Source organism: Crocuta crocuta, unplaced genomic scaffold (genome assembly GCF_008692635.1).
Source record: "Crocuta crocuta isolate KB4526 unplaced genomic scaffold, BGI_CrCroc_1.0 scaffold751, whole genome shotgun sequence".
Classification (NCBI taxonomy): Eukaryota; Metazoa; Chordata; class Mammalia; order Carnivora; family Hyaenidae; genus Crocuta; species Crocuta crocuta.
In genome coordinates, this window is record NW_027530353.1 from 662,782 (window position 1) to 686,757 (window position 23,976).

At 39.3% G+C, this 23,976-nt stretch overlaps 2 long non-coding RNA genes across 3 annotated transcripts in view; one reads left to right on the top strand and one right to left on the bottom strand.

Moving 5' to 3' along the window:
• The window catches only part of LOC144232989 (uncharacterized), an 87,138-nt gene that overhangs the window by 54,629 nt on the left and 8,533 nt on the right, over positions 1 to 23,976 (top strand). Inside the window, exon 3 of one of the 2 annotated variants that reach the window (XR_013335562.1) lies at positions 13,351 to 13,546. The exons of the other annotated variant lie outside the window; for it this stretch is intronic. This is a non-coding gene — a long non-coding RNA (uncharacterized LOC144232989). The remainder of the gene's footprint in view (positions 1 to 13,350; positions 13,547 to 23,976) is intronic. 2 annotated transcript variants of the gene reach the window in all.
• Positions 1 to 23,976, bottom strand: part of LOC144232990 (uncharacterized) — a 65,895-nt gene that overhangs the window by 39,416 nt on the left and 2,503 nt on the right. The window lies entirely within an intron of this gene.

Consider the following 23,976-nt stretch of genomic DNA (forward strand, 5'->3'; position numbering starts at 1 on the left):
CCTCTGCCCTTCACTGAGTCTAAAATGTGCACCTCTCTTGTTCAGATCATCATTCTCCATCTCCATCGCGGTCTTCAGGACTAGGGTCCTTCTTGATGTTATAAAATCTGTAAGTCCATTTTATTCACTCACTTATATTGGCTGCAACTTTCCTCTGAGTATTGGCTGTTTGAAATTTAGGTCTGTCTGGCCAGAAAAATCTGTGAGCTAAGTGGGGAAACTCCTATATGCGCTCTTGTGTCCAAATGTTCTCTCCGTGTTAAGCCCATCCCCGCACACAGCAGCGTGGGATGTTACGGCCTTCACACCCTGCAGGTGAGTCAGAAGGAGCGTATTTCTGTCCTTCACTGACTCACATCTCAGCTGGGAAGCTACTAACTGGCTGTTCTTTCCGTCAGTACCTAAGCGGGCCTTCCGGTATGTTCAGTCAGTGCCCTCCTGCTCCTTGCTGAGTCTGAACTGGTAGGAAGGTGACTAGGATTTCCTGAAGGGTTGGGGACACACTTCCTCTCATACAAATTGGCAGCTTTCTCGCCTGCTGCTTTTGTGCTCCTCTGCTAGGTCTAGTACTCTGAAAGCACATTAAGGATGTGGGGAAAGTATTTCTGAAATAATAGGAAGCCAAACGCTGGCGACTTCACCCTTATGCTGAAATTATTACTGTAAGTTTGAAATAATGTCCTATACAATATGCAGAATGTAAAATTTTCATAATCAATTTATAATCCAATCTAATAATCCAGTTTTAACTGTAAGATTTTTTTTTAAAAGAGAGAGAGAGAGGCAGAAAGAGCAGGGGGAAANAAGAGGGCTCTGTGCTGACAGCTGACAGCCAGACTGATGTGGGGATGGAACTCACGAACCCTGAGATCAGGACCTGAGCTGAAGTCAGAGGCTTAACGGACTGAGCTACCCAGGTGCCCCTTAACTATTGGATTCGAATCCTCACAGCCATAGACTTGAAAACATTACTAGGCACCTTTCCAAAATTCTCATGGTATTTGGTTGTGGCCTGGATACGTTGAGGGTGATAAGTTTGATGTGTCCCCTTTCTCTTACTCCCCTGAGAAGTGTGACCGTCCTGTAATAATTCTCTAACTTTTGCATTTCTTCTCCTAAACACTGGTGCTGTAATGTAAGTGTACTTTTTATTTTTAATTTTTTTCCTTATAAGTAATTTATAATCATTAAATGAAAATATACTATTTTAAAGAGGGTGATTGTTAGCCTGGTTTCATCATAAAGTGTTGTGGAAATAAAGATGAGTAGCATAAATCTAGTCTTACATACTGAGTAAAAAAACAAAATAAAAAACGAACTGTGTACTTTTAGTTTTTGAAGCAACCAGGTGAAAAGCAAGCTCTCTCTTCCATATACATTTTGTTTCCGATTGTTCCATTCTTTCTAAGAAAGTCCATTTCTTCCTAAGAGAGAAAGATCATGGAGTCACTGCTAAGATAGTAGTTCATATGAAAATGGGAGCCTTTTGAATTAGAACAACCAGCACCACCACAACCACAACTCTGATTTGTAGCTTTACTCATTTCTGTGGTGTGACTATTCCAGCCATGGCTGGCTGTTATTAAGCTACAAGCAGTTTAAGTCCTGGCTTACAAGATTCTTGCGTGTCTAAGGATTGATGCTTGCCCGAGCCTGCATGCATATATGAGCTGGCTTCCGCATAATGCTGGGTGTGGTGTTGACCCCAGATGCCCATTATTCTCTGTCAAATGTACCCAGATAAGGGCTCCCCAGTGTACACAGTCATTCCAGGGCCACACCAGTCTCAGCAGTGAGCATTTCTAGTAAGCTCCTTTCTATGATGCGAATGCCATAGCCCATCAACATAAATAGCCTTTCTCCTTTATGCAACAGACTTTGTTTCTTGTATCATTTTTTCCACATTCTTAAAACTGGTGCAAAGTACGCACCTTCCACAAACTTCTACAATAAAGACCTGATTGGCTTATCTCAACACCTTTCGTTTTGATGCTACACGAGCATTCTGCTTTAATTAAAATGCGTGTTGCTTGGCTCTGTGCCAGGATATGCAGCAGACCCAGGCTACATAACTTTGAAAAGACAGTTACAATCCTTTGCCAGTCATCTGGCATTGCCTCCTCCGATCTCCCAAGCCAGGATTCTAAGAGTTGGGCGAATCCTGCCAGTCTAGGCAGATATATAACCTGGGAGGTCTGTTTGTTTCAATTCTTGACTTACTGAAGAAAACTGAAAAATGTTGTAAATATTTCTAGAAAGTCCTTGGTGTTTCCATATGCACTTTCTCATATATCTCAGAGTAGCACTTGTCAGTGATATTGCCAGGAAGGCTTTGTGTTCCTACAAAATTCGTCTTTCTGTTTTTCCCACTAGCTGGGTAGGTCTGTGTTTTGCTGTAGTGAGGTCTGTATCTGTAATCTAAGGCCTGTATTTCATGATCTTCTCCATCACACTGTGAGGATGTGTGTGTGTCCAGGGGAGTGGGGATTTTCATCTCCTTTGAGTAAACCTGATTTTGAAATAAATTTCTCAAAACAAGATTATCATAATACTTCTTGGACAGTGAGATTAAATCCTCCCCAACTGATAGCAGTAATTTGGAGGTAATACTGTTTAATAGTTTCACTCCCAATTCCCCCTTGCACCACATACTTTCAATATGTAAAACGTTTGTGTGGGAGAGATATAAAAGTAACAAAGCCACCTCTTCCTCATCAACCAACTCTGATTCCAGGAGAGAGATTCTGCAGTTCATAAATTGAGAGCAATGCACCTTCCTAAAAGTAAGCCAATAAAATAAGGTGGAAGACAGAAGATGGTTGCATCACACCCATCTCTGGGCATGGGAAGAGAATGTGTGCCTGAGTAGAAGAGGGTCCTGAGTAGAAGAGACTGGAGGTCCTGGAGGAAGTGGACTTGAGTGTTCTCTCTTGTGCACCTGCTGCCCTCCTGTTGCCTGCAGGGATCCTCTTCCACCAGAAACTCCTTGGAAATGGAAGGTTGAGGCCCAGTCAGAGCTGGACAGCAGTCAGTCCTGTGTACTGACAAATTTGCCTGGGGGTGGGGGGTGGGTGTTGGCTGGTGTGGAACTTGAGGTGTTCACATCCTACAGGATAGGGGGCTTGGTACACACCCATACACATGGTCCAAAAATTAGGAGCACAAACCTATCATCCCAAACCCAAATCCCTGGACTCTTACCCTTTATATGAGAGAATGCTAAGGGCCCTCAGGGGTTCTGAGGAAGACATAACTAGTGGCAATCTTGAAACAGTGATGGGAGAACTAAAACCATAAGCATAAGTCTGAAAAAGTCAGATGTAAATATAAGAATAATAAGATAAGAATGTATAACTTCTGGGGCGCCTGGATGGCTCAGTCAGTTAAGCATCCGACTTCAGCTCAGGTCATGATCTCATGGTTNTTTGATCAACTCAAAGATTACAAAGGAGGCAAAATGAAATAGAGAAGGGGGGGTGTTAAGATGGCAGAGGAGTAGGGAGACCCTAAGCTTGTCTCATCCCTTGAACACAGCTAGATAGTTATCAGATCATTCTGAACACCCAGGAAATCAATATAGGAGGTCTTAGAGAACAAAAACTGTAAGTCTATAAGTAGGGAAGGGACCACTTTCTGGAAGAGGTGTGGAGAATTGACTTGGGGAGGATATAGCTGAGGGCACAGCAGCAGGGAGGGCACCTTCTTATGGAAGCTACCTCAAAGTATTATAAGCAGCAGAGAGCAAGATCTGAACTTTTAGAAGTCCACTACAGTGGGGGATGTGACTGACTTAAAGGTACACAAGTGGTGAAGAGAGATAGAATCCCAGGAGTGACACCATGGTCTGAGGATCCCCTGGGTCACAAGAAGGATGCATAGCACCAACATGTTGCACCATTTCCAGGCATATGAACAGGATCTTGGGCTGAGGGCAGCAAGCAAGGTTATTTTTTGTTTATTTTTATTTTATTTTTATTATTTATTTTTTTTGGATCTAGATTCTTGTAACAAGCAGACACACCTAAGATCTAGTTGTTTGTGGTGGTTTTTGGAGGGGTTTTGTTTTGTTGCTTTTGTGAGGTTTTTTTGCTTTTTGTTTTTGTTTCTCGGGTTTTATTCTTTCTTCCTATCTTTTCTGGATCAAATGATGAGATGGAGAAATTCACCTCAAAAGAAAGAATAAGAAGTAGAACTCACAGCCAGGGAGTTAATCAATAAAGACATAAGATGTCTGAACTAGAATTTGAAATGATTACAAGGATACTAGCTGGGCTTGAAAAAAGCATAGATGATAGCAGAGATAAAAGAACTAAAATCTAGTCAGGCCGAAATTAAAAATGTTGTAACCAAGATGCAGATTCAAATGAATGCCATGACAATGAGGATGGACAAGGCAGAGGAGTGATTTAGTGATATAGAATATACAATTATTGAAAATAATGAGGGTGAAAGGAAGAGAGGATCACAAAGGCATACTTCGGGAACTCAGTGACTTATTAAGCATAATTACATTCACATCTTAGGAGTTCCAGAAGATGAAGAGAGACAAAAAGGGCCAGAAGTTTTATTCAAACAAATTATAGCTGAAAACTTCCTTAATTTGGGGAAAGACACAGTCCTCAAGATCTTAAAAGCACAGAGGACTCCCATTTAATTCAACGTAAGCTGACCATTGTATCATACTCAAATTCACAAAATACACATGAAAGGAAAGAATCCTGAAAGCAGCAAGGGAAAAAAAAGTCCTTAACCTACCAGGGAAGACAGATCAGGTTTGCAGAAAATCTATCACAGAAACTTGGCAGACCAGAAAGGAGTGGCAGGATATATTCAGCATGCTGAGTGGGAAAAATATGCAGCCAAGTATTCTTTATCCAGCAAAGCTGTCATTCAGAATAGAAGGAGAGATAAGGAGTTTCCCAGACAAAAACTGAAGGAGATTGTGACCACTAAACCAGCCCTGTAAGAAATACTAAGGGGGACTCCTTGAGTGGAGGGGGGAAAAAAAACACCAAAAGCAACAAAGATTAGAAAGGACCAGAGGACATCACCAGAAGCACCAACTCTACAAGTAATGCAATGGCACTAAATTTATATCTTCCAAAAATCATTCTGAATGTAAATGGACTAACTGCTCCAATCAAAAGACATAAGGTAGCAGAATGGATTAAAAAAAAAAAAACAAAAAAAACCCAAGATCCATCTATATGCTGTCTACAAGAGACTCATTTTAGACCCAAAGACACCTACAGATTGAAAGTGAGGGGATGGAGAACCATCTATCATGCTAATGGACATCAAAAGAAAGCTGGAGTAGCCATACTTATATCAGACAAACTAGACTTTAAAACAATGACTGTAAGAAAAGATGATACCATAATTAAGGGGTCTATCCATCAAGAAGAGTTTACAATTGTAAGTATTTATGCCCCCAACATGAGACACCCAAATACATAAGTCAATTAATAACAAACATAAGGAAACTCACTGATAATAATACAATATAGTAGGGGACTTGACACCCCACTTACAGCAATAGACAGATCATCTAAGCAGAAAATCAACAGAAAATCAGCAGAAAAGGAAACAATGGCTTTGAATGACACACTGGACAAGATGTACTTAACAAATATATTCAGAACATGTCATCGTGAAACAGCAGTATTCACATTCTTTTTGAATGCACATGGAACATTCTCCAAAATAGATCACATACTGGGTCACAAATCAGCCCTCAACAAGTACAAAAAGATCGAGATCAGACCATGCATACTTAACAGATCACAACTTTTAGTGGTGTATAAAACTTGAAGTCAATCACAAAATAAAAATGTGGAAATCTCTCAAATATGTGGAGGTTAAAGAATATCCTCTTAAAGAATGAATGGGTTAACCAGGAAATTAAGAAATTTTTTAAAAATGCATGGGAGCAAATGAAAATGAAAACATGACAGTTCAAATCCTTTGGGGTGCAGCAAAGACACTCCTAAAAGGAAAGTACATTGCAATTCAGGCCTAGCTCAAGAAGCAAGAAAGGCCCCAAATGCACCACTTAACCCCACACCTAAAGGAGACAGAAAAATAACAACAAATAAAGCCTAAAGCCTGCAGAAGGAGGGATATAATAAAGATTAGAGAAGAAATAAATGATATAAAAACAAACAAAAAACAACAATAGAACAGCTCAATAAAACTAAGAGCTGGTTCTTTGAAAGAATTAACAAAATTGATAAACCCCTAGCCAGAGTTATCAAAAGGAAAAGAGAAAGGACCCAAATAGAAAAAAATCACAAATGAAAGAGGAGAAATCACAAACACCACCACAGAAAAAAAAACAATTATAAGAGAATACTATGAAAAAATATATGCCAACAAACTGAGCAATCTGGAAGAAATGGACAAATTCCCTAGAAACTCACAAACTACCAGAACTGAAGCAGGAAGAAATAGAAATTTGAACAGACCCACAACAGCAAAGAAATTAAATCAGTAATAAAAAATCTCCCAACAAACAAGAGTCCTGGGCCAGATAACTTTATAGGGGAGTTCTACCAGACGTTTAAAGAAGAGTTAATGCTGACTCTTCTCAAACTGTTCCAAAAAAATAGAAATGGAAAGAAAGCTTTCAAACTCATTCTAGGAAGCCAGCATTATCTTGATTTCAAAACCAGACAAAGACTCCACTAAAGGAGAATTACATACAGGCCAACATCCCTGGTGAAACTGGATGCAAAAATTCTCAACAAGATACTAGCAAATCAAATTCAACAGTACACTGAAAGAATTATTCACCGTGATCAAGTGGGATTTATTCCTGGGCTGCAGGCCTAGTTCCATATTCACAAATCAATCAACTTGATACACCACATAATAAAAGAAAGGATAAGAACCATATGATCCTGTCAATAGATGCAGAAAAAGCATTTGACAAAATACAGCATCCTTTCTTGATAAAAACTCTCAACAAAGTAAGGATTAATGGAACATACCTCATAAAGTCCATATATGAAAGATGCACAGCTAATATTATCCTCAATGGGGAAAAACTCAGAGTGTTTCCCCTACAGTCAGGAAGTAGACAAGGATGTCTTCTCTCACCATTACTATATAACATAGTACCGAAGACTTAACCTTAGCAGGCAGACAACTAAAACAAAGGGTATCCAAATCAGCAATGAAGAAGTCAGACTTTCACTATTTGCAGAGGACATGATATTCTATGTAGAAAACCTGAAAGACTCCACCCCAAATTGCTAGAATCAATACATGAATTCATCAAGTTGAAGGATATAAAATCAGTGTGCAAATATCTGTTGCATTTCTATACACCAATAATGAAGCATCAGAAAAAGAAAACAAGGTATTGATCCCATTTGCAAATGCACCAAAAACAATAAGACACCTAGGAATAAACCTATCCCAAGAGGTAAAAGATCTGTACTCTGAAAACTATAGAATACTTATGAAAGAAATTGAAGAGGACATGAAGAAATGGAAAAGAATTCCATGCTAATGGATTGGAAGACCAAACCTTGTTAAAACGTCTATACTACTCAAAGCAATCTACACATTCAATGCAATCCATATCAAAGTACCCCCAGCATTTTTTCACAGATAGAAAAAACAATTGTAAAATTTGCATGGAACTACAAAATTTTGACCCTGAATAGCCAAAGAAATCCTGAAAAAGACAAACAAAACTGGAGGCATTATGATTCCAGAGTTCAGCCTATCTTACAAAGTTGTAATCATCAAGAAAGTATGGTACTGGCATAAAAATAAACACACAGATCAATGGAACAGAATAGAAATCCAAAAGTGGACCCACAACTATATGGTCAACTAATCTTTGACAAAGCAGGAAAGAATACCCTCTGGATATCCACTGGAAAATAAGACAGTCTCTTCAACAAATGGTGCTGGGGCAACTGGATGGTGACATGCAGAAAAATGAACTTGGACCACTTTCTTACACCATACACAAAAATAAATACGAAATGGATGAAAGACCTAAATGTGAGACAGGAAACCAAAATTCTAGAGGAGAACACAGGCAGCAACCTCTGGGTTGGCCTCAGCTGCAGCAACTTCTTACTAGACACATCCCCAGAGGCAAGGGAAACCAAAGCAAACATGAACTATTGGGACTTCATCAAGATAAAAAGCTTTTGGACAGCAAAGGAAACAATCAACGAAACAAAAAGGCAGCCTATAGAATGGGAGAAGATATTTGCAAATTACATATCTGATAAAGGGTTAGTGTCCAAAATATATAAAGAACTTCTCAAACTCAACACCCAAAACACAAATAGCCCAGTTAAGTAATGGGCAGAAGACATGAATAGACACTTTTCAAAGAAGACATCCAGATGGCCAACAGATACATGAAAAGATGCTCAACATCACTCATCATCAGGGAAAAACAAATCAAAACCACAATGAGATACCACTTCACACCTGTCAGAATGGCTAAAATTAACAACACAAGAAACAACAGGTGTTGGCAAGGATGCGGAGAAAGGATCCTCTGTCTCTCCCTCTCATTGCACCTCCCCCACTCACGTGCACTCTCCCTCCTCTCTCAAAAACAAATAAAAAAAGTTGTGGTATGTATGTATGCATATTATATATATATATAATTTGGTGGCTGACTATTAGCCACCAAAAAGAATAAAATCTGACCCTTTGCAATGACATGAATGGAGGTAGAATATTATGCTAAGCAACATAAATCAGTCAGAGAAAGACAAATACCATAAGATTTCACTCATATGTGGAATTTTAGAAATGAAACAGTTGAATATAAGGGAAGGGGGTGGGGATAGAAGAGAGAGGGAAACAAACCACACAAAGCTCTAAAGGATAGAAAACAGGGGCACCTGGGTAGCTCAGTAGGTTAAGCGTCTGACTTCGGCTCAGGTCATGATCTCACATTCATGAGTTCGAGCCCCACATCAAGCTCTGTGCTGACAGCTCTGAGCCTGGAGCCTGCTTCGGATTTTGTGTCTCCCTCTCTCTCTGACCCTCCCCTGCTCACACTGTCTCTTTCTCTCTCTCTCTCAGAAATAAATAAAAATTTTTTTTTAATTAAAGAAAAAAACAGGTTTAAAGGATAGAAAACAAACCATATGTTGATGGAGGGAGGTGGGTGGTAGGTGGGCTAGATGGGTGATGGGTATTAAGGAGGGTACTTGTGATGAGCACTGGGTGTTGTTATGTTAAGTGATGAATCACTGAATTCTACTCCTAAAACCAGTATTGCTCTGCATGTTAACTAACTAAAGTTTAAATTAAGAAAAATAAATAGAAATAAAGTTTAGTAAACAGAACGTATGAAATAGATGAGAGAATCAACCTTTACATAATGAGTATAATGTAGGGAAGACCATGTGCATTGCTGGGACACTCCTGGTGACCAGCAGTTTGGAGGAAGTGTGGGTGGAGTTTGCATATGTCACTGGGTGTGCATAGGGAGCCAGGGAGGGAAGGGTTGCTGGTTGTGGGTCAGAGCAGTCCCTCCTGATGACACATTCTATCACAGACATTCCTTGGGTCCCAGCATTCTATAGATTCTGGCCTTCCACATCATTTGGAAGATTTATTTGTTAAAAAAGGGGAGAGAATTTTTTTATTTAATGGTTTGTTAATTTCACTTCCAACTTTTAAATATTTAGACCTGTGTGTATGAGCCTCTCTTGCACATTGTGGGTGGCCTGGTGGTGAGTGAAGAGCTGAGCAGTGGGCAGATTCTGGACATACCTCGGAATGTCCAGAGACAACAGCCCCTACTGGTGAGTTGACCTGGGATGTGAAAGAGCGAGCACAGTCCATGGACTGGGCAATGGAGAGGGCTGTTCTCACCTGAAACAAGGAGGCTGTGGTGGAGTGGGTTTGGGGAGGGGTGTTCACGATTCCAGTTTTGAAAATATTGATCATTAGACATCCAAATGGGACTATTAAATAGGCAGTTAGTATGTGATCTCAAGGTCAGAAGAGATGTTGGCAGGCTCAGTAGGTAGATAGTAGCAGACAGGGGAATGGTATTTAAGTCCATACCACAAAACCATCACCAAGTGTGTGATTATAGACAAAAAGGAGAAGAGGGTGAGGTCTGAGCTCCAGGATCACCCAACATAAAACAGCAACTAACTTATCCAACACTTCAGCACATTCTAGTAATTGTTTGTTTGTTTAAGTTTATTTTTGAGAGAGAGGGAGAGACAGAGAGAGAGCATGAGCAGGGGAGGGGCAGAGAGAGAGAGAGAGAGAGAATCCCAAGCAGGCTCTGTGCTGTCAGTGCAAAACCCAATGCAGGGCTTGATCCCACAAACCATGAGATCATGACCTGAGCCGAAATCAAGAATTGGCTGTTTAACTGACTGAGCCACCCAGGCACCCCTTTTTTCTATGAGTCTCCTACTGAGATGTTGGAGAAAAATCTAGTTCTATTCAAAGCTAACGAAAATCTGCAATTTTTAAAAAACCTTTTAAGTGAAATTCTTCTATGTTCTGTGACATAGGAGCACAACTTCAACATAGTATTCTTGATATACAAACAAATTTCAAAGTTTTTTTGCACAAATAAAATGGCCTGTCTGTGCGTGCCTTTATGACTCCCTCTCATGCAGCTGCTATGGACTGACTGTTCAGAGCCCTGGATTGTTCTAATATACTGTCGACTCCGGAGTCACACGGTCTGTTTTGTTGTTGCCGCTTGCTTGTTTGTTAAAAATTGCACTGGCCAGAAAGTTCCAAATAACACTTCTTTCTGAGACAGACACTGTACCACATCCCATCAGGCATGGCACCTCCCCCCTCACGTTTACATCAGTGTCTCTCTGCTGAGCTTCTGTGGGGCTTTCTCTGAGGAGGCTACTCACAGAACCCCAGAGGTGGACACAGTGCCCAGGCAGTCCAACCAATGGGGACAGGAGTCAGTGGCTTTGTCTGGTAAGACATGCTCTGTGTGATGGGCTCTCTGACTGTACCGAACTCCACTTGTGCACCCCAGTAACCAACGTGATAATACACACTGTGCACCTGTTTTGTACACTGATGTGGCCTCCTTTGCCTACAGTAGCTGTCAGTGCAAATAGGCACTCAAATATTGGTTGAACGCAACATGCACGTGGTAGTATTTTTCTAAAGGATGTGGCCAAGAATGTGCTTTTAGTCTTCAAGATTTTTTTCAACCTTGTGGTGAGCATTACACATTTATTGTTCTGTCTTTTTGTCTTGGCTAAATTGAATGCTCAATTCAAGTAATTTTGGTATTCTTTGGTTAACCATTCAATAAATGCTAGTTAATATTTCTATTGACAAAGATTTTTAAGAAATTAAGTAATACCTAGACGGAGAAGAAATCAGCCCAAGTGAAACAGGTAACATTGTGATCACTTAATAGTGACTATTCCATTACCTTTTAGAGAGGGTAAAGAATCCACTTAGCTCAAGATTACTTCCCAGATAGGCACCTTCGGCATGCCCTGGGAGTTGGTTAGAAATGTAGATTCTCAGGTTCCTCCTCACAACTACTGAATCCGAAACTCCAAGGGGCCCAGTGATCTGTTTTCTGACATCTTCAGGCAATGCTAAATATGTTAAATAGATTTTTTGTCTCAGTTTTAATGGTCTTTGGTGGAACCCCAGGGATAGCTGTGAAAACTTCATGAAGTACAATCACTGCCTGATAGACTCTCTCTGAACTTATGGGTCAGCCCTGAATTCCCACCAATTGTGAGGAGTACATCCATTCACATTACTCCTATAATATCTGTATTTGAAAATAAAGATATTCTTAGGGACACAAATAAAATTACACCGTTCTCTGAAGTTAGATTATCATGCAGATCACACCAAGTGTTGCTGTTCCTGTTGGATGTTGTACCAAAGGGGACATTTGGGAATTAGGAGGGGTTCTACCAAAGGGGTTGGGAGTGTGAGGTATTTCCTCGTAGGAACTCTGTCTGCCACCGTTTACTAAGAACAGACTGCCATTTTGCCTCAGACTGGGATACTGTGGTAAAAGATTGTTTCACTTCCTTACGCATGCCTAATGGGCATTTCCAAGTTTGGGGAAATGTTTCTTTCTCCCTAAGAAAATGAATTCTTATCCATCTTAAATATTTTCTTACCAATTCAAAGCAAGCCTACCAAAACAACAGAATGAATCATTGGAGAAGGTTCCTAGCAGACAGGAAAACGCCTATAATTCTTGTTGATCAGAGTCCTTTTTCAGAGGAAGTCCCAGAATACATGTTAGTCTAAAGAGCATTCCTAAGGTCTTCTAAAATGCTATTAGTAAAATAAAATACATAAATAAAGTTAATACAATTTGTTTTTGTACCTCTTACAGGTTCCTGGTTCACTTATCGGTACCTTTTCACTGATATACTTATGTTAATATGTTTTACTATTTATCACTGTTCTTATGATTAATATCAGTTTGCTTATAATGTCTCATTATTTTTTCCTCTTTACACATAAACACACAAAGATTTTGCTACACTATTAATTTTTTGTGTTAGCAAAAGCCTTTGACATAAAAGAAACACGCACACAACACACACACACACAGATACACACAGAGATATTGTGCCTTCTATCATAAATATGCAGAATAACTAGAAATCACATTTTCTTTACATACAGAGATTTATGGAGACATAATGAAAGTTAAAAAAGAGGGAACATTTCTTTCTGCTGCAAAAAGGACTTTACACAGTTATTTGATTTCCTTCAAATAAAATAATGTGTGTGCTTAATTCCATTCTACTGTCTTCCTATTTCTCTTTATAGAGTTCTCTCCTATCATCAGATTGTTCACAGATTTTGACTGTGTGGTTTTGTGGGAATAAAATTCTTAACCACGTATGCAAAGAAAACTCTCGGTAGTATTTGTTGACTGCATGCAGTTACACACGTGAATATCGATCAGTCATTCCGCTCTGAGAAACTAAAGTGCCTGTCGTTTCTGTTTCACCCTAAACTCATTTCCTGCTAGGCAAAACTCTTGAAATAGTTCAGGCAAAATAATTCTAAGAATATAACAAATTATGTGCTGATCTCATAAAGGGAGCATTAAGTTCGTGGTGTGCCAAGAGTTCATTTCCAAGTAATGCTGATACACTACTTGCCAAAAAAAATTGCCATTTAATGTTTCAGTGGAGCAGTGATTTATCTTCTAGAATATTTCCAGATGTTCAAATTCACCTTCACTTTAAGAAGCCACATTTTTGAAAGCGAATGACCTTGACTTGCAGCTACCCCTTCACGTGATACATTGTTGTTTAATATGTTGAAAGGAATGAAAGGAAGATGCCTGTTTATTTTGCTTCCCTGTGTTCTTAGCCTAGGAAATCCCCACTGCAAATGCACGGCGACTCAGCGGTGAAAGAGGCTTGCAGGAGCCGTGTGGGGAAGCTGCTGCCACATCTGCTTCGAGTCTTTTGAACTCCAGGGAGCATTGCCATAAGTCTGCTGCTCGTGAGAACTTCGGCTCTGGCTGCCTCCCATTACCAAAGAGAGGAGGAGGCCAGACTTCTGGGTGACCTCTGTCATTCCATACAGTGCTCTATGTAAACACGTTTCTGGGGGTGTCGATTATGGTCAGAGCAGGACACCTTTACTGAGAGCATGTATACATTCCATGGGCTGGGGTTTTCAATTTTGGCTCTCACTAACACACAAAGTGGCTATAAGGAGTATGTTTACCAGTTGTTTACTTGATCCGTGCAAGTAGAGAAAAGCCATTTGCACTGGATTGGAAAACCATATTTAGTTTATTTACACCGAATACAAAGACAGTTCTACCCTTCCTCTAAATTACAGATTTATTGAACCTTCTGCTTGGTGGGTGCTTAATATATTTTAACATTAGATGTAGATTCCTAGAATAAAAAGTGTATTTAAGAAAAAACAAAACCTAAGGGCACCTGGATGGCTCAGTTGGTTGAGCATCTGACTTTGACTCGGGTCATGATCCCGCAGTTTGGGAGTTTAAGCCCCACGTCAGGCTCTGTGCTGACCCCGCAGAGCCTGGAGCCTGCTTCTGTTTTCTGTCTCCCTCTCTCTCTCTCTCTGCTACCCCCCCCACCGCCGCTCATGTTCTGTTGCTCTTTCTCCAGACTAAATAAACGTTAAAAATATTAAAAAGAGAAAAGAAAACCTTATGAAATGATCTCTGTAGAAAGCCACCCAGCAATGGATATGCACGGGGTTAATTATTGTAAATAGTATTCTAATGTATTGCCACAAAGTACCCAATTGCTTTTGGAGTTATCCTGCAAGCCAACATATTCACTGTGTGCCCAGGGGCTCCTTCAGATGGCAGACTCTAAGAAGCTTCCGTTTGGATGCTTGTCAGAGCTAAGAACTCTTCTGGGAGTCTGCCATGATGATTAATACCATGGCCGTCAGACTGGCCATACATGGACCCCAACTGGGGCTACCGTTCACTGGCTGGGCAAACTTGGGCACGTAACTTAATGTCATTTGTAAAACGGAGATACTGTCCTGTCGCCATCGCTGTGAGCAATGGGATACCAACATAGGATGCTTAAGGTATTTGGCACAGAATAAACTCTCAATATAGAGGATTTTATTATCAAAATTGTAATTATTTCTATTATTGTCATCAGCAGCTATACATCATCTTACTTATATATCTTACTTACATCTTACCTATCTGCAGTGGGATTCTAAAGCAGGGTTTCTTGAATAAGAATGACTTATAGAAAAAAAAAACAGTATTTCTGTCTCAAACCATACCTTTTTTCAGCCAGTCATTTTTGTGACGTCATCTTCACCTTAATTAACCTAAGAACATACTTTTTCTGTTTTATTTATGGATCATTTTCATCAGAGAACTTCCTCCTGAGAGGCTTTTCCGATATTTTTATGGAGCAGGAGGAAGTGGGAGAGTTTGGGACTCCTGCTGAGCATAGAGCCTTCTGGAAGCAGCTGAACAGTGCAGTGCGCCTCACAGCTTTGCTCTATGTTTTGTCCCTGTGTCCATGGCTCTCAGTTTCACCCCTTCCAATCCATGTCTAAACCGCAGATTATTGGATCTGAAATTGGAAAGCTCACACCCTGAACCTCCAAGACCAGGGGATGATGTGTAGCTTTGTTTCTAGGAAGTGAAATGGCCTTGAACAATGGAGTGTCCACTTTCAGCTCTCATGCCAAGCAGGAAGCAGCCCTTCCTGCCAAAGAGGCTTAAGACATCCAACTCCCTTTTCATATCTGCCTTCAGTTTGGCCCTTATGCTCCTGTTTTATATTCATTTCATGGATGTTACATTTCCCTGCATCTCGCTGAGATGCAAGCAGGTACGTTCCCAAGTTTTCTTCTTCTTCAAAGATGAGCTTCCTAGATCAGATCATAGTTTGTAATCCTTCCCTTTCCTTTGGTTTTCTGTCTTTCTGATGTGCCCAGATTGGCTTCTTTCTATTACAGATTTTGAACTGAGAGAGATCCATGAGGCGCGGTCTCTGTAGGGTGACCGTGTGTTCTGCTATGCAGACTACACTGCTTATTCCCACATAAGTAATAAGAGTGTCCCCTTTCACCTGCAAACTATCCAAGTTTAGAAGACACGCTGTACGTTCACCCTGAGTCTCAGCCCTGAGTCTCCGACAGGGTGGGCATAAAGTCGTCAATTGTACTACTGTTCAGAGGCTCTCTCCCTCCTACCATCACCAGGAAGAATAGGCTGGTTTGCATCTCCCTGGCTCCATTTGTGTTTATCTGTTTGTTTCTTTCCCCAGCTGGAGTGTGCTGCAATGCAGTGGGATCTCGGCCAGCCCCCTACTCTTTTCCAAGTCCTAACTGTGCTACCGATTTCAAGGCAGCCTGCAGTTCTTTGACAGGGGTTGGAAGTGAAAGGCTGCATTGCCCAGCACACAGTGTTTCCTGGCCTTGTCCAATTGCAGTTCCCAGCTATGCATTCTTGGGCAGGAATACACTCTACCCCACTCTCTGCAAACCCATCTACTTGAATACTGACAGTATATTCCCAATGGGGTGGCATGAATAGAAAAAAAATCATAACTATGGCCCATTCTGAGTACTGCTCTGAGGAGTATGGGATGCCTAATGCTTAGTTTTCTGTTCAGTGGATATTTTAGCCTTCAGGGAAATACTAACATTTTTCCCTACCAACTTTGCCAGCCTCCACATTGCACTAGTTCAGAGAGTCCAAATGTGTAACTCCCCAAATGTATTTTTCCTACATGTCCCCATTGATTATTCAGTTATTAATTTTTTCTCCTGATTTTGACATATGATAGTCTCCAATTTCTAGTTGCTAATTCTAAGAATGTTGCTAATTCTTCTCTTGTATAATGTTGATGGCATACATCACATCTTTTTGTGGGACTTTCACAGAAGATAAATTAGGCAACAAGAAATTGACACCAAGTTAACCCCAGATTCCTAACTCAAACAATCCTTGGTTGAGTTACCATTCTTTGCTATGTCATTGGAGACTTTTTATTCTGCATTTGGAAGTGAGGTTGTGCTCTGATTTTTTTTTTTCAATCAAGGCTGTTTACAGTAATGAAAACTAACAATGGTTTAAGCAAAAGGGGAATTTATAGAAAAGATGCTGGAATATCTCACAGAACCCAGGGAAGATCTTCATAATAAAAGCTTGAAGAAAGGGAAGCTCTAAGGTCTTTGGCATCAGTAGTTTAAGACCTTCTCCCTAGAGTGCCTCCATTATTTAAGCATTGGGCCAACAGCGTCCCCAGTGTACATTGATAAGTTTCTAGATTCTCTGCCCAAAACTACATATTCCTTCATAAGCTGTGACTGGGGCAGTCTGAGTCAAATATCCAATGACTGTGGCATGGTGATAGGGTCATTTAACATAGACGTTTCTGTTGGCAGTAGCCACTGTGCAGTAGGACAGTTTTTCAGAGAACAGAGAATTGGAATGGGGCAACTATCCTAAGTGGTGTCAATTCCAGTTTTCTATGTATGCTACTCAGTTACATTTTTGGTAATAGACCTATTTTTGAAATAAGATCTATTCCGTATTTCCCTTGGCTATCTACCATATTCATGCGTGGAGGCCATCTGTACTCTGCCTAAGGAAAGCCATATGATAGCAAAAAAGACGAAAACAATTATTTTAGGAGGAGAGTTCCTATGAGATGGTAAGGAGATTATTAACAGCAAGCCTTTTCCACAAAGATTATACAAATGACTCCCTGTGTTACGGAAAAGTTGTGTTGGAAGGGAACCTATGAAAATGGAAATACCAGTAGATCTCAGAAAGAGTGTCTCCCAGCCCATCTGACCAGAAGAGCTGGTGGGAACACCTGAAAGCTGTGGAAGTCCAGTGGAAGTCCAGTCAAGAGGCAGGCAAAGAGAGTGATTGCCCCCAGAGCAAAGCCAGTACTGAGTGTGGAGAGTTTCCCTCCTACACACAAGCAAAGGGATTCATTCATAGCCAAGAAGAGGGTAGCTTCCAGCCACTCCCAACTGGAGAGCCTGTTAGTGACATTAAGAGCAGCCTAAAGTGACCCCTGCCCTTCCTGACCAGGCAACGAAACCACTGTGGTGGCTGGCTCCATATGACCAGAAGAGGTAGCCAGACGCCTAGAATCTATTCTGCCCGGCAGTGACCCAGACAAGAGAAAGGCAGGCGGAGCCAATAGTTGCAAAGCAAAACCAGTGGACCTATTTGTCCAGAGAACTTGGGGTGCAAGTTGGCTTGAGTTAAGATAACAAAGAGTTTTACCAGCTTTAGAGCTGCTTCTTCCTCTGTGCCTGGGCAAGGAAACTAATTCATAGGGCCACTCATTGCCAAATGTAGCTTTCCAACTGCTTGACCGGGGAACCCACCCAGAGCACATGGCAAGCTGTGCAGCCCATCCAGTAGCCCTGTTTACAGTGGCACTTGAACAAAGAGCACAGTCTATAGTTTCTCCATCTGTAGAGCAAAACTGATGGCCTCACCTGACCAGGAAATTCAGTGTACACTCTTACCTGATACAGATTCCCAGACAATGAACCATCCAGACGGGCCTCATCCTAGTGCCCCGTCAGTGCAGGGAAGCTAATTCATAGTCCTGTCTACTACCAAATATTGTACCTAGTCCCAATCATCTAGTGATCCTGATCAGAGAATCCAGTCATCCATAGAGCCCATCCTACAATCTCAGATGGGCAGGGAACCCAAGCCAGCAGTCCTATACAGATACTCTCATCAAATGGCATCCCTCCCCCCTCCACACCCCACCTGAGAGCTTAAACAGTTGCTTTGACCAAAAAATAGAACATGACATAGGCATCTCTGCCCAAAGGCATTACCTGCAGACATGCCCAGAAACATAGTAATAAAAACTTATGCCTTATGGAACTAGAAAAAGAAGACCAAACTGAGTCCAATGTTAGAAGAAGAAAGGAAATAATAAATATTAATGCAGTGATAAATAACAGAGAATAGAAAAACAATAGAAAAGATTAATCAAACTAAGAGTTGCTTCTTTGAAAAGATAAACAAAATTTAAAAATCTTTAGCTAGACTAGCCAAAGAAGAAAGAGAGAGGATCCAAATCAACAGAATTATAAATGTAATAAGAGGCATTTCAACTGACACCACAAAAATTCAAAAGGTAATAAGAGGCTACTATAAACAACAATATGACAACAAAATGGTCAGTCTAAAAGAAACAGAAAAATTCTTAGAAACATACAACCTGCCAGGACTGAATCTAGAAATAATAGAAAATCTGAATAGATTAATTACTAAGCAAAGCAAATTGAATCAGTGATTAAAAATCTCCCAATGACAACACACCAAGACTTGATGGCTTCACTGGTGAATTTTACCAAACATTAAAAAAAAATTAACAACAATCCTCAAACTCCTCCAAAAAGCAAAGTGGAGGAAATACTCCCAAACTCATTTTATGATACCAACATTATCCTGGTGCCAAAACTCAGAAAAAGACACTAGTGGAAAAGAAAACTATAAGCAGATATCTCTGATAACTATAGATGTAAAAATTCTCAATAACAGACTAGTAAGCCAAATTCAGCTGCACATTAAAAGAATCATTCACCATGATTAAGTGAGATTCATCCACGCGATGTGTCGACATATGCAAATCAATCAATGTGATACATCACCTGAATAGAATGAAAGAGAAGAATCATATGATTATCTTAGTAGGTGCAAGGAAAGTTTTTGACAGTATTCAACTCCATTCATGATAAAAACTGTTTACTAATTAAGCATAGAAGAAACATATCTCAACAAAGTAAAGACTATAGATGACAAACCCACAGCTAACATTATATTCAATGGTAAAATGTTGAAAGTGATTCCTGTAAGATCAGGAACAAGACAAGGGTATTCATTCTTACTATTCCTATTCAACAGAGTACTGGAAATCCTAGCTAGAACAATCAGGGAAGAAAAAGAAATAAAATGTATTAGACTTGGAAAGGAAGAAGTAAGATTGTCTCTTCCTGCAGATGACGATTTTATATATAGAAAATCCTAAAGACTCAACCAAAAAGCTGTTTGATCTAATCAATGTATTCCATAAAAGTGCAGGATACAAAATTGATAGGCAAAAGGTAGTAGCATTTTTATACATTAACGATGAATCTTCTAAAAAAGAAATAAATCGATCTCATTTAGAATAACGTTATAAACAGTAAGATGCTTAGGGATAAATTTAGCCAATGAGGTGAAATATATCTACTCTGTAAACTGCAAGACATTGATGAAAGAAATAGAAGAACACACAAATAAATGGGAAGTATCTTGTGGTCATGGATCAGAAGAATTAATATCATTAAAATGTCAAGCCATCTATAGAGTTAATGTAATTCTTATCAAGGTTCCAATGGCATTTTATACAGAAACTCCTAAAATCTATATGGAGCCACAAAAGACCCCAAATAGCCAATGAAATACCGAGAAAGAAGAACAAAACAGGAGGCATCACACCTCCTGATTTCAAGTTATAGTAATCAAAATAGTATGGCACTATTTTTAAGAGTACAGGATAAAAACATACAAATAGACTAATGAAACAGAATTGAGAGCCTCAAGATAAACCCACACATATACTCAACTAATATTTGATAAGGGAGCCAAGAATACTCAGTGGAGGAAAGACAGTCTCTTCAATAAATGGTGCTGGGATTATTGGATATTTACATGTAAAAGAATGAAACTGGACTCATAAACATTAAGTTGAAATGGATTAAAGACTTAAATGTAAGACTTGAAACCATGGAACTCCTAGGAGAAATATAGCAATAAAGCTCCTTGGCAAAGGTCTTGGTAATGATTGCTTGGATATGACACCTAAAGTACAAACAACAAAATCACAAATAAACAAGTAAGTTTACATCAAACTGTAAAGCTTCCGTACAGCAAAAGAAACCATCAGCAAGGTGAAAAGACAACTTACGGAATGGGAACAAATATTTGCAGACCATTTATCTGATAAGGGATTAATTTCTAATACATAAAGAACTCATACAACTAAAGAACAGAAAAATTAATAATCATATTAAAAATGGGCAAAAGACTTGAATAGACATTTTTCCAAAGAAGATATATGAAAAGCCAACAGATACATTAAAAGATGCTCAACATCATTCATCATCAGGGAAATGCAAAATAAAACTCCAATGAGATATCACCTCACAGGATGTTATGCTGAGCAAAATAAGTCAGGCAGATAAGGACAGATACCATATGTTTGCAGGTATAGGAGGATTAGGAGGAACTTAGCGGAGGATAAAGTGGGAGAAGAAGGGGAAAAATAGTTAGGGAGAGGGAGGGAGGCAAACCATGAGAGATTCTTGAATGCCGAGAATAAACTGGGGACTGATGGGGGAGGGAGGAAGGGGAAAGAGGGTGATGGGCATGGAGGGGGCACTTGTGGGGGATGAGCACTGGGTGTTATATGGAAACCACCTTGACAAAAAACTATTTTTTAAAAAAAGAGGCTTAATTAAAAAAAAAAAAAAGATATCACCTCACCTCTGTTAGAATGTCTATCATCAAAAAGACCAGAGATAACAAATACTGGTGAGAGTGTAGAGAAAAGAGAGGAATCTTGTGAACTGTTGGTGAGATTGTGAATTGCTATAGCCACTGTGGAAAACAGTATGGAGGATCCTCCAAAACTTTAAAAGAGAAATACCATATGATCCAGCTAACTCACTCCTGGGAATATATCCACAGGAAATGAAAACACTAACTCAAAAAGATATATGCACCCTCATGTTTATAGTAGTAGTATTTACAGTAGCCAAGACATGGAAACAGCCTAAGTGTCCATTGATTTATAAATGGATAAAGATGTTGTGGTAATAACATACAGTGAAATATCATTCATCCATAAAAAACGAGAAAATCCTACCATTTGCAACAACATAGATGGACCTTGAAGGCATTATGCTAAGTGAAATGAGTCAGACAGAGACCACATATCATCTCACTTACATGTGAAATCTAAAAAAAAAAAAAAATTAATTAAAAAAAACTCATAGGAAAAGAGATCAGACTTGTGGTTACCAGAGGTAGAGGAAGAGGAACAGGGTACTGGAGGAAGGTGGTCAAAAGACACAAACTTCCAGTTATAAGATAAATAAGAACTGAGGAGGTAATGGAGAATGATGATGTAATTACAACGTAATGTGCAACAACAATGGCTATAACGAACAGGAAAGTTGTTAAGAGAATTAATCTTAAGACTCCTAGTCTTAGAGAAAACTATTTTCTATTTTTTTGTTCTTTTTTGTTTTTTTTTCTCTATGAGATGATGGATGTTACCTGAACTTACTGTGTTGGTCATTTCACAATATATGTAAATCAGGCCATCATTCTGCACATTTTAATTTATACAGTGATGTATGCCAATTATTTCTCAGTAAAATTAGGAGAAGGGAGTAAAAAAAAGAGTAATAAGGTATATAATTGATACCTCTTATTGAATGTTTAGAGCATTTACTCTCTTTTTCCATGTGACAGATACCCTTATACATAAAATCATTATGGATATCTAATTATTTCAGTGAGAAGACTCTAGAAGTAGAATTCCTGGGTCATTTTTAAAGGGCATTTTAAAGCCTTTGATTCATATTAGCAAATTAGTCCTGCAGAAAATTCACACAAAATTACAACACATTTTCCTCCCACTCTTGTCCACAATCAAAATTATTAAAAAGTTATCTGTACGTTTTATATTTCACTTTTATTTTATCCTTTTTCTTTGGCTGCCAGCATTTTTAAAAAAATATTTTGATGCTTACTTTCCCTCCCTTTTTTAAAACAAATAATTTTGCATTTTTACCCATTAAAATTGTTCCATTTCTTCTTATTTATTATAGCTTTTATAAGTTTATTATCCCTTTGTGGACTATAGTTTTCTCTAGTTTGTCATTTGTCTTTTTAAATTTGCTTTTGCTTGCTTGTTTATTTTAAATGTTTAATTATTAATTTCTAATTTTGTTGCATTTTGATCTTTGCATAAAATATTGAACCAGTAATAATTGCTAATGTTGGTATACTCATGTGTATGTCTCTTAGCTTTTTTAAGTGTTTATTTATTTATTTTTAAAAGCATTTTTAAATGCTTTTTTACTTTTAAGAGAGAGAGAGATAGAGCGTAAATGGGGGAGGGGCCGAGGGACAGGGAGATACAGAATCCGAAGCAGGCTCCAGACTCTGAGCTATTAGCACAGATCCCCACACAGGGGTCAGACTCATGGACCAGGAGATCATGACCTGAGTCGAAGTGGGACACTTAACTGACTGAGCGTCCAGGCACCCCAAATGTTTATTTATTTTTGAAAGAGTGTAAGTGGGGGAGGAGCAGAAAGAGGGGGGACAGAGGATCCAAAGCAGGCTCTGCATCAATGGCAGTGAGCCTGATGGGGGACTCAAACTCAGGAACCTTGAGATCATGACTTGAGTCGAAGTCAGATGCTCATCAGATGCTTAACCAACTAAGCCACCAGGTCCCCCCATGTCTCCTAGTTTTAATGCAACTTATGTTTTTGAGTTCTTCTCCCTTTTTGCCTTGAGAAAGGCATGCTTGGCTTACTTCTCTGGTAGTGTTCTTCCCCATTCTCACTAATTCCACAAAAACTCTAGCAGTTTATTCATTTTCTGACTCTCCTGCTCTTATTTATTCTCAAGTAAAGAGTTTGGTAACAGTTTGATGTGTCTTAATACAATATTCAAAGTCTCTTATAGACTAGCAAAACATAATTAAACCTAGAATGTCATGGTCCTTAGAGTTGAGGCTATTTTAATTTCAGTTTTGTGAGAATCTTTAACCTGGTGTCGGATATTTATATATGTGTCATATTTATATACATACACACACACCTACATATCTCAGAATGAGTATGTCAGACTATAAATTATGAATGTCCAAGCAAGTAAAACCAAATTGTGTTTATAGAACAAATACAAGAGTACCTGAAGTCCCAGTGTCCTGGTAGATGAGTGATGAAGGGATTCTTGATATGATACTTTGATCAACAAGTTAAATAGTTAGAAATCAATAAATTAAAGGGAAGATGTGTATTTTTCGATAATTTCAAATTTTTGCAATTTCATTTTCTTCTGCAATTAGTCTCTCTTCTGAGTCATCTACTTCTCTCTCTCTCTCTCTCTCTCTCTCTCTCTCCTGGATTACTCTGTGTCTACAAACATGGAGTGGTGTCTCCAATCCTAAAATGAACACCCACAAAACAGATTAAAAGTAAATTAACCTTCCCTTGATTCCACATGAGCTTTTGCTTTATTGTAGACAGGCCTTCCCTGCAGACCCCCCCACTAGTGTTGTTGAGAACTGGTATTTTCACTTTGCCTTTCCTATTTCCTCTACAAACATCTTCAGTTGGGCTTCTGTCCCATTTCACATTGTGGTAACTCTCGTCAAGGTCTGTAGGGTGCTCCATTTTGTTACTTCCGGTAGTCACTTTGGT